Here is a 6,411-nt window from a genome sequence, read left to right on the forward strand (position 1 = left end):
CTGAATTGATTTACATTTTAAGTAGCTGTTCTAGGTTAGACTACATTCATTCAAGCTGGAGTAATTAAATCAATGAGACCTGGGCACGATACAACCTCTTTGGTGTGACAAGGCCCGTAGCATAAAGAAATGATACTGTGCTAGCTAATAGGAATTAAAAACACTAGAATAACAACAGTGTATTCTTTGGTGGCAGTGGATTATTTAAACAAACAGCTTTAATGACATTCTCTCCTTTTTTTTTCTTCTTTGGCTTAGGCTTTTTCAGCCCTCTCTTTTGGATTGCATATATTGTTTGTAAAAGATGCATCCAGCAGCTACCTTCTTTCCAAAGGCCAAAGGCCAGGCGGGATAAATGAACAGTGCAGCCAGAGACCTTCCCTGCCTTTGCATTTGGATCCAGGCTTCCCCAAAGTGTGGGGGAATTGGGCTCAAGAGTTTGGTCTATCCTGCTCACTACACCATGGTGAGGCACAAAAATGCTCTTTCTACTTCAACTTCTCGGTGATTCCCTACCCCCTAGACTAAGCAGAACACAAAATATGGGTCACTAAATAGAGGCAGATGGAGCCTTTGTTATAGGCAAAGCGAGGACATGTTCCAAAGCCTGCTGAAGAAAAGCGGAGTCAGTGGGCTATGAATTATGCTCTATATCAATGTTTCTCAACCCACAGGTCACGACTGAAAAGTGGGTTGCAAGAATATTTGAAAGGGTCGCAAACAAGTCTCAGCAAAATGCAGGGAAGTGTGGGTTCCCCTTGCAGGCTGGCAGCCTTCCAGCCTGCAAAGAGCTGCTTAGGGTGATTGGAGGCAGTGGGTACACGTGTGTCTGCATGCACGCACGCAGGTGGTTGGCATGCAGCCAGGTAGGGTCATAGGAGCAGCCCCAGCAGCTGGATGCAGGTGGGGGTTGGAGGTCCAGGGCTTGAGGACTTGCTGGGGGGGGGAGGAGAATATGGGTGTGGGGCGTGCAGGGGTGCCTGCTGGCTGGGTGCTGAGGCTGAGTCAGGGTAGAGGGGGCGGAGGCAAAGGTCTTTCAGGGCTGGCAGAGAGCTGCATGGCCGGGCTGGTGCCACTGGGGCCAGTGCGGATACTCACAGGGCCGGGGTGCTCAGGAGATGCTGCTCAGGGGGCGGGTGGAGCTGTGACCAGGCTGTCTGGCATGGTGTGGTAGCCCCAGCCCAGGGCAGGGGGGTGCCCCAGGCCTCCTCCCTCCAGCCTGTGCTGCGGCCAGACTCACTCCATAGCTATCCTCATGAACCAGAGCCATTGCAGCCACTGCGCTCCAGCCCAAGCAGGACAGGGGCAACTGGGGGCCCCTTCTGTACACACGAACTTTATGGAAAGGGGAGACTCCTCCCTAGCTTGCTCCTGTGGCCATAAGGCTGAGGGCAAATGAAACTTGGGGAGCATCTCCAACTCTCTGGGCTTGGGCTTACACAGAGGATGCCTGCCAAAGGATTTGGAAGTGTCTGAAGCCCCAGGTGGAAAAGTCTGGGGTGCAGGATAGGAGGGCCCCATACGGCTTTTGAATTATTCAAAGGATTTGGAACTGATCTGGCTAATTTGACCTGGTACACGAACATTTTTCCAAAATATTAAAACAAAATAATAAATCTGATATATCCTTCATAGGAGTGCTGTGCACTGAGCGGATTTTTGGTCCTGGGTGGTAGATTCAGGGTTTGCTCCACCCCCTCCATGCAGTGGCCTGGTATTGCAGTATTTCCAGGGGTGGTGCAGCCCCCCAGTGAACGTGCGGCAGAATCAAAGATAGAACTTACCATTGTTTCTGAAGATGCCTGATGGTCATAGTAGTAACTTGGTGCAGAACAGCCATTTTCTGCTGGCTGTCAGAAGCCTTGAAGAGGTGGGGTGGTTGTCAGCAGAGAATCAGTTTATGTTACTGTTCCTGCACCTGAATGGAAAGCATGGTTGAAACGGTGAGGCTTAGGGACCACACACTTGTACTCAATGACTGATTGTGAAGAAGTCTTTGGATGCTGTTGTCATAGAACAGGGGTGGGCAAAATGTGGCCCAGGGGCCAGATGCAGCCCACCAAGCCATTCTATCTGGCCCATGGGGCCCCTAAAAATTTTTGAAAATTAATATTTATCTGCCCCAGCTGCCTGTCATGCGGCCCTCGATGGCTTGCCAAAACTCAGTGAGTGGCCCTCCGCCTGAAATAATTGCCCACCCATCATAGAATCATAGAAAATTAGGCCTGGGAAGGACCTTTGGCGGTCTAGTCCAGTGTTTCTCAACTCCCTAGGTCACGACCCAAAAGTGGGTTGCAAGAATATATGAAAGGGTCGTGAACAAACTTTAAAAATGGCTTCTCCTTTAAAGGAGAAAAACAGAGGGAACAACAGTGCTCCAGCCTGTGAGGGGCTGTGGGTCTCAAATAACATTTCACAATGGGTATTGTGGCATCTCACCTGAGACGTCACTAAAGCTGGTTCAAAGAAACTAATGGACCTTTGGGGAAATACAGGTGCTTGCAGGAGATGGGTGAGCAGAGACTGAGCTGTATTTGAAAAAGGAGGTGATACAGGAATAAGGGATGCTGAAGAGACAGGTATCTGGAGGGAACAATGGTGTGATGCTGGGAGGTACCATGTTATCTTTGCCAAGGGTGTCAATGTACCTGGAATATTCCTGTACATATAGGTGGTCCATTAACAAAGCTTCTTCTGCTTGCTGTTAATAATGGTGTTTCCATGCTGTCGAGTACTGCATTAGATTATGAATGTGGTGGCATAGGAGCATGGATTCTGTCCCAGTTGCTGATCAATCAGGTACATTGGGTGGGAGCACTTACTAAAAACCTGTGCCTGTCTAGGATAGGAGGTGCCTGTCATTGCAAAAGACAGGCTCAGCTGGCAAAGCAGTGCTCTGCTGGTGTAAACCGGCACTGAAACTGCATCTGTCAGTGCCAGCTTTCCAGTCCTTGGTCAAGGATGGAAATTGCTCCCAATGCAACTTGGAGGGGGAACGTAGACCAAGCACTGACTATATACGGGGACAAAAGAATGACACTGACAACTGTTGTATTTCCCAAATTCCCAGGAAGATTATTGTACTTGACCTAACTGCTACGAGTCACAGAATGCCCACGCAAAGGTGTAAAGTCGTTTCCAAAGAAAAAGCATTCCCAGGGAAAGGAAAACCACTATAAATAGCAATGTAACTTTTAAGAACTTAAGGAAGTGGAGCTTGGCACAGAAGAATGATTTATTGGCTTGAAAACAGATCTAGGTGTCATTATCTGTGGCACAAAGTATAACTGCATTGTCCAAGGCAGAGGTTGCAAAAATATGGCCTGCAGGATGAATCCAGCCCACAGAGCCCCATCATCCACCTCCAGAACTGCCCCGGGTCCTAGTTAACCCACATGCCACAGGACCAGCCGGCATGAGGCATAGGTCCTGGAGCAGGGGAGCCGGATCTGGCATGGCGGGAGGAGAGGAGGCAGGGGGGTCTTTGGGCACAATCCAGCCCATGGACCAGATCCATGCTGCTCATCTGGCCTGTGGGGCCAGATGAATTTGACAGCTCTGGTCTAAAACAAGTAATTTATTGCAATATTTTTACCACCTGGCATTTGTGCTGGAGCTGTGCCTTTGATTGTGCTGTTTCAGATATGTCAGTCTCTACACTGAGAATGAATGAGATGATGTAGGTAAAAAGCCATAAACAACATTCCTGGTTATTATGGATGTTAGCAGATGTTAATCGGTGTGCCAAACTTAAAAAGTTAAATGCATATTTAAGTATCTGAATCAAATGGCCCCATTTTCACAGGTGCTAAGGTAACCCACTGGCATCCATTTTTAGCACCTCTAAATATCAGGCCTCTTCATTTCACCTGTTTGAGCTGGAATTCGGGGATCAGTGTTCAGGCATCCACATTTGATAATTTTGATTAACATGACAGTGCAAAATAATCTCTCTTTAAAAATCTCTCCTTACAGGATCCTACCTTCCCTGAAGCAAAACCACTCTTTGGGTTATTAGAGCAAGCTATTGGTCTTAGCTTTGAAGACTTTGTTAAGCCACATACTGTACTTTCCTAGGGAAAAATATGGCAACACCAATCATAGCAGTATTGCCCATTGATCACTCATAGCAGGTTTTATTGTGTCCCATTCCCTCCCTGAATCTCAAGCCCATGTTTGCCAGCATAAAGCTGAGATTTGAAACTACTGCTTATTCAGCAAACAGACTGTGGCTTTTTGAGCTAATGTACCCAGGAAGTATTATATTGTTTCAGCATGATGGGGGAAATGAAAAGACATTTGTCCAGAGGCAGGTAAATATTAACTATACCCTGTAATGTGGCCCATTGCTGCTTCTGTGTGTTTTCTGGTCCAGGAAGCTAAAATCTACAGACTGGAGGTAACCTGTTTCAAGGGTCATTGCATTCTGAATAGCAGGGAAATAAGACTGAAAATAGGGGGAACATGCTCAGCGGTATGTGTCAGCAAAGGCTCGGAGCCCCTTAACCTCACCAAATAGTCTGAGTGTTCCTATAATTAGGGAGGAGCAAGAGCATACTCTATTTATGAGCCTTTAGCACACCTGATCCTATTATTGTATGCTCTTCTATCTAGATTCTTCGCACCTTCCAGTAGCACATGAGTAACACCTGCCACAGATGGTTCATTCTTTCCTCCATTCTCTCCCCTGGAGAACTGTGTGCAGTGTGTTGTTTTGGCAGGGATTTTGTTTTTCCTTTTTCTTAATTGTTCATAATATATCTCTACTGGCAAGGCCAGCAGAATGGCATGGCCGTACAGATTGTTTTCCATGAAGTAGAAAGGGGAAGAAAATCTACTGCACCTCCTGCTTTCAACTAACTGCCTGCGTGCACACTCTTACCCCATGATAGATGAAAGCTAAACCAAGATAACATAGTTCCCTGTAGGGGTATGCAAAGCAGGTCCTGTTCAACTCAGATTTGGCGCAAATCAGGGACTGTGATTTGATTCGGTGATTCGGATCACTGTCCGCCATTCGATTCAGCTGAAACTGGATCTGAAGGTTCGGTGCTGATTCAGCCATAGACACAGCTTTAAATGTTTTCTCTGCATACCTCGAGGTACTAGCTCATGAATGCTGTGATGCCAGGGCGTGTGGAGCATCGCACGGGGGGGGGGGGGGGTCACCGTGTGCTTGGCAACAAACCCAGAAAGGACCAGAAGTATTTCCAGTCCACGTCCAAGTCCACTGGGGAGCGCGCAGGGGCTTTTCCCCCTCATTTCCCCAACTAGGTGATGCTTCTGTGGGACACTCCATGTGCCCCAGCATCCCAGCATTCACAAGCTCCTGCTAACTAGAGGTATGTAGCAAAACTAAGGCTGTCTCTATGCCCGAATCTCCAAATCTTTCCAAATCTCTCCGTATTGATTCAGATGGTTCCGATTTGATTCAGAGAGATTAATGGGTCTCCTGATTCAATTCAGATTTGGAGATTCAGCCACCAAATTGGGCTGAATCTCCACCGAATAGAATCAGGGACTGAAGCTTTGCACAGCCCTAGTTCCGTGTTATCTTGTCATAAATAGTTCATATGCCCATACAGTAATAAAAGTTAGCACATATCATTTGAGAGCTTAACTCATCAGTATTATGCAAAACAAAATTGAAGAGAGTCCAGTGGAGGGGAATAAAAATGGTCAGGGGCGTGATATACAAGGAGAGGCTGAGGGACCTGGGTGTATTTAGTCTGGAGGAAAGAAGACTGAGGGGTTATTTATTAGCAGCCTTCAACTACCTGAAGGGGGGCTCCAAAGAAGATGGAGCTGAACTGTTCTCAGTGGTGGCAAAAAACAGAACAAGGAGCAATGGTCTCAAGTTTCAGAACGGGAAGTTTAAGCTAGATATTAGGAAAAACTTTTTCACTAGGAGGGTAGTAAAGCACTGGACCAAGCTATGCAGAGAGGCTGTGGACTCTCCATCCTTGAAGGTTTTTAAAACCCGGCTTGACAAAGCCTTGGCTGGGACGCTATAGTTGGGGATGGTCCTGCTTTGAGCAGGGGGTTGGATAGATGACCTCCCAGTCCTTTCCAATCCTCATTTCCTATGACTCTATGATTTTATACACCGTGGGCTGCACCCAGCCCATGAAAAGATTGAATCCAGCCTGTGGTGGAGTCCCTCACGGCAAGTAGGACAACTGGAGAATTGTAGTAGTATCCCAGTAGCCCTGGTACCCTGGTATCCTCATAAGTCTTAGCTCCCAGCTGCCCTTGGGCAAGATGCTGGTGCTGCAGCTAGAGGTACCCACTCTTGCAGCCACTGCCTTTTTCATCACCACTCTTACCACCCGTGATTGCCACTGGCATTGGGATCCAGTGGGATCCAGTGATGGAGGTGAGTGGCTGCAGCTGTGGTAGGGGATGCCGGGG

Source organism: Crocodylus porosus, unplaced genomic scaffold, assembly GCF_001723895.1.
Source record: "Crocodylus porosus isolate Cpor-Errol unplaced genomic scaffold, CroPor_comp1, whole genome shotgun sequence".
Taxonomy (NCBI): Eukaryota; Metazoa; Chordata; order Crocodylia; family Crocodylidae; genus Crocodylus; species Crocodylus porosus.